The 13,574-nt window shown below is 43.3% G+C and overlaps 1 non-coding gene and 1 pseudogene across 1 annotated transcript; both read right to left on the reverse strand.

Moving 5' to 3' along the window:
* Positions 1–6,346: 6,346 nt before the first annotated feature.
* Positions 6,347–6,418, reverse strand: TRNAQ-CUG (transfer RNA glutamine (anticodon CUG)). The gene has a single exon. It is a non-coding gene; the product is annotated as a tRNA-Gln (tRNA).
* A 3,736-nt stretch (positions 6,419–10,154) lies between these two features.
* LOC123802702 (ER membrane protein complex subunit 2 pseudogene) lies at positions 10,155–11,248 on the reverse strand (annotated as a pseudogene).
* Between the last annotated feature and the right edge of the window lie 2,326 nt (positions 11,249–13,574).

Here is a 13,574-nt window from a genome sequence, read left to right on the forward strand (position 1 = left end):
TGTCCTTGCTCTCTTCATTAACTGTGGAAGTCAGAGTAGGAGGGTAAATAGACCTGAAAGTTATTGGGAACCAGGTTAGGACCTTGTTGAATTCCTTGGCCTTACCTGGCAAGTAGACTTTCCCTCTCTCGTCTTGCAAGAGGACTGCCGGCAGGACAGGCTTTGCGACGGTCGAAGCACCCAAGACCATAAAGATTGTCAGGGACTAGTTCTTTGCTGGGCTTGTGGTGGCTGAGCAGACTGTGTCCTTCCAGAGCGTGGAGCTGGGGGTCTGGCCAGGAGACTGAGCAAGGGGGCCAGTCAGGGTTAATCAGGAGGCTTTCTCCAAAGCATCGCAGACATTCCTTTTTGACCTCCGCCTTCTTTACTGGATTGATTCTTTTAATGGAACTGCATTTATGCATAGATTTTAATACCCTTTTCTGGCCAACTATAACCGCACTCCCTACCAAGACCTGAGCTCCAGACTTTGCTTCAAGGAGAAGATGCCCTTCCTTTATATTCTTTAGTTCAAGCGCAGTGTCTGCCTGGTGACCAGGACAGCCCCTCACTGCTCCCCTCAGGTTAGGAAGAGCAGATGCTCCTCCACTCCCAGCCCCTCTGCAGCCCCACGCATATGTATGGCTTCAACCCATACAAGCATATCCTAGGCCTACGTCTTTCAAAACTTCTTTCCTCATTGCAGAGTGATACGTTTTCTTCTTGTCCTTCTTGTTGATTACCCAGCACTCCAGCATTTTTCTTCTTTTGTTTTTGGAATTATTGCTCCTTTTTTGGATAATATCTTCCTTGTACTGTTCATGAAGGTACTCTGCCCTCATTTGCTCAAGGAGAGGGCATTGACTCAAGCAACCAATCCAGTACCTCCCTGGAATATGAAACTGGGGCGGGGGGGGGGGGGTGACCAAAGAGTAAATAAACCTTAGATTTATCCACTTGAAAAAAAGAGTCCCTGAAAACACTGGTCTTTTGTTCCTGCTATTTGTATCCTATGCGGCCCAACTGTGAATATGGAGCTTACATAGTTAAAATAATTGACCCATCAAATTATGATACAAATATACCGGAGGATAAAGCAAGAGGAGGCGTATTTGGGTGTGGGGGTGATAATAGAGGAGTATGTGAGAGATAATGTTTACAGTTTGAAAGTCAAGAAGTAGTAAAGGGGGGGTTGCTGTTTTCCTAAATAAACTTATAAGTATATATAACTTTGATAAAAATTTGTCCCAAATACAAACAATTCCTTTGCCATATATGTACGTATGTGTGAATTTAAAGTTTATTGTTTGTATCTTGAATATACATTTTTATGTAGTCATATTATTGGCTCTTTTCATGGAAGAATTCTGGGTTTGGAGTCTTGCACAGAACATTTTCCCACTGCAGGTCTATAAAAATATTAGCAAAAATAGGTTCAAACAAAACGATAGGTAAGTACTATCCAATTTTGGCAAAACATTGGAAAAAAGAATATTTTCATAAAATGCGGGGAATATGACCTGCTACATTTTCTTTTCAGGGTAGTTGGGCAGGCATTAGCAAAATTTGATTTGACAATTCCATTTTTAGGACTCTGGAGAAAAGGAGAGGAGTGATGACAGATATTTGTATAAGGGTGTTCCCTGCAGTAGTATGTGCGATAACAAATATTGGAGCCAATTGCATCACCATCAATTAGAGACTGGTTGAATAATGACTCATTTATATCAAGAAGGATCTTAACTAAAAAGAACAAAACAGGTAATGAAAACACTGATGGCAATGGCACTGGTAAGAGCTAATGTGTATCGAACATTTGCTTGTGAGAGTCATTGGCTATGTTCTTGCCCTACACATCTCATTAAAACTTTGGACAACCCAAATACTCCATTTTGCTCATCTTACTTGTAAAAATGGAAGCACGGAAAAGTCAAGTAACTTTTTCGGACTGATTATATTTCCCACCCAGAGCCTGTGCCTTCACCGTGGATGTGACCGGGGTTTTCTTGTTCTCTCTTTTAGGGATTTTCAAATACGACTCTGGAACTCCAAACCTTTTCCTCAAATGGCCGCTCGTTGCTAGTGGTGCCCGGGAAATAGAAGCATAAGTTCAATGCCCCAACGAGAAATAGAAAGGCTTTAAAGGCCAACTTTCCCTGAAACACAAGGGTCCCTGGGTAGGATCAAACCACCAACCTTTCAGTTAACACCCAAATGCGCTAACCGATTGCGCCACAGAGACACCTGGCAAAGCACTTTGTGAAATTTTAGCCAGTTGTATTATATATATAATGGTTTCGTGTTCCTGGTCAAAGTTTTTATGATTTCCAGTTATAAGAGAAATGAACACTGGGGATATAATGTACAACATGACGGCTATAGTTAACCCTGCTGTATAGTACATTTGAAGGTTGTTAAGTAGGTGTTATGAGTTATCAAAAGGAAAAAATACGTTAAAAAACCTTTTTTAAATCTATATAAGATTATGGATGTTCACCAAACGTGATCATTTCACAATACATGTAAGTCAAGTCTTTACGCTGTATATCTTAAACTTGTAAAGTGCTGTACCTCATTTCAATCTCAATAAAACTAGGGGGAAAGTATATGATACATAATCGTCTCGTTGTACAGAGGTACAGAGAAGTGTTCTTTGTGCCCAAGCTAGGGCACACTCAACTCTTCTGTTTTGCCTAACTTCCCTCCCCGCTCCAGAAGCCTGAGGGCGCGGGAGACATTGAGGCCAAGAGTCCTTTGCTTACCTAAATTTGGGCGACGACTTGGAGCCCGAATGAATGGAGAACTCCCAGGATCAAACATCAGGTGCCCGGGTGACAACCGCAGCCTCTCGGTTTGAAGTCATATATTTTCCGGTTCTTTGCTCCACTTCATCTGTCCTGCTCCCCGCTAGTACCCTCAGATCGCGGGGGCGGGGGGGGGGAGCGCGGGCGCGCGCGTTAAGTACCAGAATCAGCCGTGCCTCCACCGCGCTAACCTCCTGGATGCCTCTAGATGGTAACTCCATGGGGGCAGGGACGTTGGGTTTGCTCACGATGCAGCCCCCTCGTTTACAATATTGCCTGGGACTTAGTAGGCTCCCAATAAATGCTCCGTGAAGGAGTCCATTCCGCCGCAGAGGCCTGGAGGGGACAGGAAAGGCACCAAGAATTTCACCTTGGACTATTAATTTTAGTTCTGGAGAATCCCCTGAATGGGAAGACGTGGAAGCCGGCCATTCTTTAAAATCTTTATACTGGAAGCTGGTTTAGAACGAGGTCAAGGTCCTGGTCTTGGAAACGTCTAGAGGACACCATCTAGAACGTCACTGAGCTCCCCAACCCAGGACGGTGCGGCGGCCTCAGCCTAGGGGACGCGGGTGGGCGCAGGGAGAAAGGTGATAGAGCTGGAGAAGGAAGTGGGTGTGAGTGAGGGCAGTCTGGAGTAAGAGAAAGAAAGGGCAAAGGGAAGAGGAGTGAAAAGAAAGCTGAGAGACACCAACACTAGCCAGTAAAGGAAAAACCAGTTAAAAAACGTTAAGGCTTTTTAAAAAGATCAGTTAATAGGTCTCAACCACAGCGCAGCAGGCTGTCGTTGGCGTGCGGTAATGGTACAGTGGTTAGTACTCCGCGTTCCGACCCTAGTAACCTTGCTTTAATACGAGTTTTGACGTTATCTAACTCGCTCTTTTCTTCTTTACACAACCCCCCACCCCAGAAAAGCCGGCGATATGGTGCGATTTCCCGCTATGAAACTGTAGACTGCTAACAGTTGTACCAGGCTCTCCAGGTCCCACGTGGCGGAACTCCCAGCCTCAGCCTACGACGGGGAGCAGAGGCATGCGTGACTTGAGGAAAGGCCGAAAGTCGCCCAAAGGCTAGGTCTGCAGCGCCCGCAGTCCCCACCCTTACCCCCGCCCCTAGAGGCGAGGCAAAGACAGCAAAAGCGCCAGACCCGCTTTGGGGAAGGAAAGAGCGTACACCCAGAACCACTTACTTTAATTTATGGGTAAGACTGAAGAAAAGCACCCAGCATTGCCTTGGAAAGCGAATTCTTGCTACTATTAGGTAGAAGACAAAAATCCCAGCTTTTCACATCTAGCTTGTTCAGTCTGTAGTCTGTAGTGTATGACTTCCACTGATGTCTTAATTATAGCGAAATGGACCTTTTCTTTTGGTACAAATTCTCCATAAATTTTAACACATATGTAGATTTGTGTAGTCACCACCATAATTAGAATACATACAGTTCCATCTCACCAAAAATCTTCTTTGTGCTATCTTGCCACTGTTACAACTCACCACAAACATCAACCCTTGCAATCATTGATCTGCCCATCACTATAGTTCTATCTTTCTGAGAATGTCATAAGAATGGAAGCGTATAGTATGAAAAGTAGCCTTTTCAGACTGGCTTCTTTTACTCAGCACGGTGAAGTTGGGATTCCTTTAAGTTGTTGTGTACATCAACAGTTCCTTTTTATTGTGGTGTATTCCATCTAGTGGGTATACCACTCTCTTGTCTGCCAGTTAACCCTTTGAACAATATTTGATGATTGTAGTTTCTGCTCTTAAAAATCAAGCAGCTATGAACATTCCTGTAGAGATTTTTGTGTGAACATTAGTTTTCATTTCTTTAAGGTGCAGTCCTGGCAACCTAAGTTTGCTAGATCATATAGAACTTGCATGCTTAACTGTATGAGAAACTGCCAAATCTTTTCCAGGGTGGCTATACTATTGTGTATTCTCACCACCAGTGTTAAGAGAATTCTAGTTACTCCTTATCCCAGACACTGTCATTCTAGTAGGTGTGTAATGGTATTTCATTATGGTTTCAATTTGCATTTCCCTAATGCCTAATGATGTACATGTGCTTATATCCTCTAGGGAAGTCTGTTCATGTCTTTTGCCTATTTTTTTCATTATTGTTTGTTTCCTTATTGTTAATTTAAGATTTCTTTATATGTTCTTGTCACTAGCCTTTTGGCATATTTGTGTTTGTTAATTTTTTTCTCCCAGTCTGTACCTTTTCATTCTCTTAGCTGTTTTTTTGGAAAACATTTTTAATTTCAGTGAAGTACAATTTATTGATTTTTTCTTTTTTTCTTTTTTCCTTTTTTTCTGGATAGAACTTTTGGTGACATACCTAAAAACACTGCCTAACCCCATGTCATGAAGATTTTCTTCTATAAAACATTTAGTCTGTGCTCCATTTTGAGTTAGTTTTTGTATAAACTGTGGATTTTTCATCATATGGATGTCCAATTATGCCAACACAATTTCTTGAAAAGAAAAAAGCCTTTCTTCACTGAATTGCTTTTACACCTTTGTCAATAATCAATTGGACATATTTCTGTAGTACTATTTCTGGACACTTTGTTCTGTTTCATTGGTCTGTGTGCTATCCCTTTGCTTATCCACAATATCTTGCTAACTGAAGCTTTATAATAAGTCTTAAAAACGGGTAATCTTATTCCTCTAACTTTTTGGTATTTTTACAAAGTATATTTAGTTCTTTTTAGGTCTCTATCTCTCTGCCATTCCAGACCAACAGAATGAAAATCTGCTTATATCTACAACTTTAAAACTACAAAGACTGTGAATAGGAGGAAAAGATCATGGTCTTCTTTTCCTATGGTGTCTTCTTGAAGTGGATCCAGGCAGGAAGAAGGGGGAGTGCTGCGGGCGGCCGCAGGTCAGGCACAGAGAATCCCCAGCCAGAATCTCTCTTTCCCTGGGTTTAGGGTTTGCGGAGGAGACGCCCCACACTGAAGTACAAAGTTTAGGACAACCGCGACCCCTACTGGCCTGAACAGAGACTCGCGATTCTTCTGGTAGCTGGTGGGAAAGGATCCGAGAAAAATTAAACGAAAATCACCCGACCCTATGCTTGAACCCAGGACCCGAAACTTCAGTCTCGCCACCGCGCGACCGAGGTAAGGAGCGCTGTTTCTTACTGCTATCGTTTTCTACGCGTGCAGGCTAATGGGTGCAATTTCAGGACGCGCGGCGGGACGCCCCTCGCGGTGCAGGATTTAGTGGCCGCCGCCGCCGCCTTTTATCCCGAGGCCCGAGGGGCACCCCGACGAGGGGCAGCACTGGCCCGGTGCCCCGCCTGTGTCCGTGGGGAGTGTGTGTGTGTGTGTGGGGGGGGCGCCACTCTGAGACGCGGGCTTCTGGGTCCCCGATTCCTGAGGAGGAGGTGGCAGAGCGTGGGGCACGCGGCTGCGAGGCGCCCAAGCCGGACCCGCGCGCGACGCCCCCGGAGTTTCCCTCCCCGGAGCGGGGGCAGCGGGAACGGGAAGGCAGGTGTCAGTCGCTCGGTATTGGAGAAGAGAGTAAAAGGTGGCTGCGGCTTGGCCCAAAGGGGAAGGTTCCACCGAGACTTGAACTCGGATCGCTGGATTCAGAGTCCAGAGTGCTCACCATTACACCATGGAACCACCGGGCGCAAGGTGCCCTGTCTCTCCGAGGTGTGTGTACATCGCCTTCCTCCGCCCTGCGTTCCGGGACGCGCCTCCTGCCGGGTTTGTCTTCTCGCCCCAGGGGTTGGAGCACGGCTCCGAGACCCGCGAGGAGTCGCCGCCACTCACGTTCTCCCTGCCGCTCTCCGGGCTCGCGAGTCGGGGAACGAAATCACGTCCATTTGCAGCTTAGCCACAGGGAGGTGCACCTGCTCTGCCTGGATGACTAGTTTCCTGCCCTGAGGTGAAGTTCCTGCCAGAAAAAAACCAGGTGTTCCTTTCCGTCCCTTTGCACTTGTGCTCTTCCCACCGCCCTGGGAGCTCCGGTGATCCTCCGAACGGGACTTGGGACTTGCTGGGATTCCAGCCCCTCCCATTCCATTCCTGATCCTATTTCCTTCCCGTCTTTCTTGCTGTCTTCCTCACCACCCATTTTCTCTAGCTGCGCGGGCCTTCAGTCGGCTCAGGACCATCCCGGGGGTGGGGCGACTCCAGAGTAAAGAATCTGGGGTTCGGCGCAGCTCAAGACTGGCTGGTCACTTCCCGCCAAATTGAACCTCAAGCACTGGTCTCTACTACGGGTGTCTGGGGATGAGATGCGTCCCGGTATCGCCCCTGCGTGGCCACGCCGAGTACAACGTACAGAGCTCCAAGCAGGGCCGGAAGCTGCTGGAGCCAGAGATGCCAGAAAATTCACGGAATGCTGCACCATACTCAGTACCTTGAAATTAAAAGTCCGACAAACCACCGACTAAAATAGATGTACAGAAGAGAAAAAAAGTATGCTCCTGTCTCCTGGCTACAAGAGGGGGTTGGAAAAGCAATTGAGATAGTGTTTTGGGATTCAGACTGGATAGTCCGCCACTGTGAACCTGGGAATCATTACTAGGCAGAAGATTGAGTCATAGAATCCCCAGCCTTCTGCAGCCAGCTCTCTACTTTTTAAATTTCCAGTGACCCAGAGACGGCCAAAGCTCTCCAGCCACCATGTTTGCCCAACCCAGCATCTGAGCACCTGGACATTCCTAACTCTTGAGCCAGGAGGTAGGCGGGGAGGGGAGGTCTTGGACTCTTGGTGTGAGAAAGGAGGGAAAAGGTTTCTCCCCTTAGACTGAATGAAGTATGCTAGTCAGATTCAGTGGGTAGTTATCAATGAGCCAGAGCTGTGGTTTATATCCTGTTAACAGTGGTTAGTTACTCCTATGGAAATTAGTGTGGAGGAGAGGAATTTTCCCCCTATGCATTTTTTTTTAAGATTTATTTATTTATTTATTCATTCGACAGAGATAGAGACAGCCAGTAAGAGAGGGAACACAAGCAGGGGGAGTGGGAGAGGAAGAAGCAGGCTCATAGTGGAGGAGCCTGATGTGGGGCTCGATCCCATAACGCCGGGATCACGCCCTGAGCCGAAGGCAGACGCCTAACCGCTGTGCCACCCAGGCGCCCCCCCCATGCATTTTTTATCATGTAATTTACAAAGAGAATAAATATATCGATGTGTTCCTTAGGTTTTAAAAAAAAAGGATGAAAATAAGAAAAAGTGAAAGAAAGATGTTTCAGATGCCAGTACGGAGGCAATTTAATTGGGGAGGGGAAAAGGAGAGCTTCTTTGGGGAGAGAACTCAGAGTGGGCACCACAGTTCTGAGAAGATCCTAGGGGATAAAGCTGGAGCTTCACTCTACCCAGTTGGGGCAGAGGAAGGAGGCTGACTGTTGGACTGAGTGGCATTCTCCTACAGGTGGCTTATTTGGGGTCCTATCCCCAGTCTCTCACAGTCTGGGGGTGCCTGGGTGGCTCAGTTGGTTGAGTGTCTGACTCTTGGTTTTGGCTCAGGTCATAATCTCATGGGTCATGATCTCAAGGGTTGTGAGATGGAGCTCCGTATCTGGCTCCGCTCTCAGAGGGAAGCCTGATTGAAAAATTCTTTCCCCCTGCCTTTCCTTCTACTCACTCTCTCTCTCTAATAAATACCTAAATATTAAAAAAAAAGAATACTAGACACAGTCTGTTATTGAGGTTCTTGATGTTTCTTTCAGAAGTCTCAATTTCTTAAGTCAAGCAGAGAAAGACAATTATATGGTTTCACTCATTTATGGAACATAAGAAGTAGGAAGATCGGTAGGAGAAGAAAGGGAAGAAGAAGGGGGGGTAAACAGAAGGGGGAATGAACCATGAGAGACTATGGACTCTGGGAAACAAACAGAGCTTCAGAGGGGTGGGAGGTGGGGGAATGGGATAGGCTGGTGATGATTAGAAAGGAGGGCACGTATTGCATGGTGCACTGGGTATTATACGCAAGTAATGAATCATGGAACTTTACATCAAAAACTAGGGATGTACTGTATGGTGACTAACATAATATAATAAAAAATATTATTAAATAAAAGAAGTCTCAATTTCTAGTTTGTAGAAGGGCATTGTGTAAGGGAAAAAGCGGAATCACTGTGTAGGATGACTGAATGGCTCTGGATAATGTTCCATTATAACCAACAATCTTAGCATGGTCAAGAAATATACACAAAACAGGGGCACCTGGGTGGCTCAGTCGGTTAAGTGTCTGACTCTTGGTTTTGGCTCAGGTCATAATCTCAGAGTTGTGAGATCTAGCCTCTCTAGGGTCTCTCTGCTCAGCGGGGAGTCTGCTCAAGATTCTCTCTCTTCCCCTCCCCCTCCCACACATGTGCTCTCTCTCTTTCAAAATAAAGAAATAAATCTTAAAAAAAAAAAAGAAAGAAGGAAATAGGGGTGCCTAGATGGCTTGTCGGTTAAGTGTCTGCCTTCGGCTCAGGTCATGATATTGGGGTCCTAGGATTGAGCCCCAGGTCTGGTTCCCTGCTCAGCAGGGAGTCTGCTTTTCCCTCTGCCCCTCCCCCTCGTGCTCTCTCTCTCTCACTCACTCTCAAATAAATATAATCTTAAAAAAAAAGAAATAAACACAAATTAATTTGATTAGTGATTACCGTGATTAGTGATTACCCTGAGACTTTGTACCAGTTACAACCATTAAGTTATAATTATATATATGATATGATATGATATGATATGATATAATATAATACATATTGCTAACATAGGGAGTTTGAAAGTATTCCTCCTTGGGGTCACACAGATAAAATGGCATTAAATCATTTAGTGTCTCTTTCTCTCCCTCTCCCCACCCTTTCTCTCTCATACCACACACACACACAGGCATGCACACACACAACTGCCTCATTAGCAGAGATTTAGTATAAATAGCATTAAGCATTTAGCAAGTTACAGGCCAATAAACTCAACTAAGCAGTTGTGAAATCTAATGTGCACTAGCTTTTGAAATTTTAAGAATGAGTGATCCAGTGTTTCTGCCATATCTTCAACTGGTTAAGGAGAGTACATGTGACCCTTGAACACCACTGGTTTGAACTGCGTGGGTCCACTTCTGTGTGATTTTTTTTCAATATATACAGTACTATAAATGTATTTTCTCTTCCTTAAGAGTTTCTTAATATTTTATTTTCTCTAGCTTATTTTATTGTAAGACTACAATATATAATAATACATTTAACATACAAAATATGTGTTAATCGACTATGTTACTGGTAAGGATTTCCAGTCAATAGTTGGCTATTAGAAGTTAAGATTTGGGGAGTCAAAGGTTATACGCAGATTTTTGACTGTGGGGGGGGGGGTGGTCAATGCCCCTAACCCCTCAGTTGTTTAAGGGTCAGCTGTATTTTATTTCCTTCTTATTTCAGCCTTCACACTGATAAACTCTGTTATGTGATGAGCTGCCCAATGAACATATTTCATGTCATTCTTCTCCATTTTGTTCTTGCTTTGGGATCAGAAGCAACGTGATTTGCGTACACTTAAGCCCAAACAAAGCTTTCCTATTTCTGTTGAACAGTTTCAATGCCTGTGCAAAATACTTTCCTGAAAGTTCAGGATTTTCAACTCTACCTTGGTTATATTTAACTTCAATGCCCTGCTGACAACATCCCTAGACCTGACAGGGTAAGTGTTGTGTGGATTTGTCACCATGAGCTCCTCTAAACAAAAAGCTTCTCTGCATAGTTGTGTTCATTAATATACAGTTCTGCAAGTTTATGCCATACTCCTTGGTTACCAAAAAAAATGTTCTAAATCCTCATTCATGGTAAGCTTGAACAGCTTCTATATTTCTCGTAGGGCTTTTTGAGTATCAATTTTGTGTTTTCTTGCAGTAGTTGGATCTTCTTATAAAATTGGATTACATGGCTGTAGTATAACATCGTTATATCTTTCTATGGCTTCAGATTTTGCTTATCTCTGTGACTGCCAGGAAAATTCAACACCTGAAGGTCAAAACAATGTCAAGCCATACCTTGGGCTGCAAGTATCACATATTTCCCAAATGTCATTTCCAAGCTTAGAAACATAGTCATGGATTAATTCTTCAAATTCCACCATTTGATCACTGTTGCAAGAATTTTTTTCTTTTTTGCATTTTAGATCACATTTCCTCCCAAGTGACATCATAAAGTTCTGAGACCTTTGCTATCTTTCCAGAACCTAGAGGCAGCCAGGTGAGAGGATGAGCCAATTCATTTGTTCTTTCAGTGCTAGGGGCCAGCTATTGAAAATTTAACCATTATGAAGATGGCTTTTTGTTGGTACACAGCATTGGAAGTGCTCTAACCTCCACTTCATTCTCTCTTGTCTCACTGCCTGACATAAATTGTTTAAACTTCATCAAACCATAGGATAATTCTGGGTTAAAAGAAACTTAGAGTTCATCTACTTACTGTCCTCCTTTTATAGCTGAGAAAATTGAGGTAAAGTGACTTCATCGAATTTGCACAATATTCAATGGCAGAAATAATGTTAGAACCCTGGATGCTCAGAGCACAAAGCTGACATCACTTTCCTCTGTACCATGTGTTTTTTCTAGAGAATTTTAGAAATTAAAATTTTGTGATCATTTTTTTATGTCATAATTCCTTTTTTTATTATAATAATATGTTTTATTATATTATGTTAGTCACCATACAGTACATCCCTGGTTTTTGATGTAAAGTTCCATGATTCATTAGTTGCATATAACACCCAGTGCACCATGCAATACGTGCCCTCCTTACTACCCATTACCAGCCTATCCCATTCCCCCAACCCCCTCCCCTCTGAAGCCCTCAGTTTGTTTCTCAGAGTCCATAGTCTCTCATGCTTCATTCCCCCTTCTGATAACCCTCCCTTTCTTTATCCTTTTCTTCTCCTACTGATCTTCCTAGTTCTTATGTTCCATAGATGAGAGAAACCATATGATAATTGTCTTTCTCTGCTTGTCTTATTTCACTTAGCATAATCTCCTCCAGTCCCGTCCATGTTGCTGCAAATGTTGAGAAATCGTTCTTTTTGATAGCTGAGTAATATTCCATTGTATATATGGACCACATCTTCTTCATCCAGTCATCTGTTGAAGGGCATCTCGGCTCCTTCCACAATTTAGCTATTGTGGACAATGCTGCTATGAACATTGGGGTGCATATGAACACTGGGGTGCATATGCTATGAACATTGGGGTACACACTACATCTGTATCGTTGGGGTAAATACCCAGTAGTGCAATGGCTGGATCATAGGGTAGCTCAACTTTTAACTTTTTAAGGGACCACCACGCTGTTTTCCAGAGTGGCTGTACCAACTTGCATTCCCACTAACACTGTAAGAAGGATCCCCTTTCTACACATCCTCCCCAACATTTTTTGTTTCTTGCCTTGTCAATTTTTGCCATTCTAACTGGAGTAAGATGGTATCTCAGTGTGGTTTTGATTTGAATTTCCCATATGGTTAATGATTTTGAACATTTTTTCATGTGTCTGTTAGCCATTTGTATGTCTTCATTGGAAAAGTGTCTGTTCATACAATTTGCCCACTTTTTGATTTGATTATTTTTCTCGTGTATTGAGTTTAAGAAGTTCTTTATAGATCTTGGATAGCAGTCTTTTATCTGTAGCGTCATTTGCAAATATCTTCTCCCATTCTGTGGGCTGCCTCTTAGTTTTTTTGACTGTTTCCTTGGCTGTGCAGAAGCTTTTTATCTTGATGAAGTCCCACAAGTTCATTTTTTCTTTTGTTTCTCTTGCCTTTGGAGATGTGTCATGAAAAAGGTTGCTGTGGCCGATGTCGTAGAGGTTGCTGCCTATGCTCTCCTCTAGGATTTTGATGGATTCCTGTCTCACATCGAGGTCTTTCATCCATTTGGAGTTTATCTTTGTGTATGGTGTGAGAGAGTGGTCAAGTTTCATTCTTTTGCATATAGCTGTCCAATTTTCCCAGCACCATTTATTGAAGATACTGTCTTTTTTTCCACTGGATGTTTTTTCCTGCTTTATCAAAGATTACTTGCCCAAAGAGCCGAGGGTCCATTTCTGGGTTCTCTATTCTATTCCACTGGTCTATGTGTCTGTTTTTGTTCCAGTACCATGCTGTCTTTGTGATCACAACTTGTAGTACAACTTGAAATCCGGCATTGTGATGCCCCCAGCTTTGTTTTTCCTTTTCAGCAATTCCTTGGCAATTCAGGGCCTTTTCTAGTTCCACACAAATTTAAGGGCTGTTTGTTCCAGTTCTTTGAAAAATGTCATAGGTATTTTGATCAGGATGGCATTGAAAGTGTAGATTGCTCTGGGTAGCATACACATTTTAATTATGTTTATTCCTCTGATCCATGAGCATGGAATGTTTTTCCATTGTTTTGTGTCTTCTTCAATGTCTTTCAAGAGTGATTTGTAGTTTCTAAAATATAGATCCTTTACATTTCTGGTTAAGTTAATTCCAAGATAACATATGATTTTTGGTGCTATTGTAAATGGGTTGGATTCCCTAATTTCTCTTTTTTCAGTCTCATTGTTCATGTATAGAAATGCAACTGATTTCTGAGCATTGATTTTGTATCCTGCCACATTACTGAATTGCTCTATAACTTCTACTAGTTTGGGGGTGGATTCTTTTGGGTTTTCCATATAGAGTATCATGTCATCTGTGAAGACAGACAGTTTGACTTCTTTGCCGATTTGGATACTTTTATCCCTTTTTGTTGTCTGATTGCTGTTGCAAGGACTTCTAGTACTATGTTGAATAATAGTGGCGAGAGTGGGCATCCTTGTCGTGTTCCTG

This window comes from Ursus americanus, chromosome 12 (assembly GCF_024610735.1).
Source record: "Ursus americanus isolate L20-20 chromosome 12, mUrsAme1.1.p, whole genome shotgun sequence".
Taxonomy (NCBI): domain Eukaryota; kingdom Metazoa; phylum Chordata; class Mammalia; order Carnivora; family Ursidae; genus Ursus; species Ursus americanus.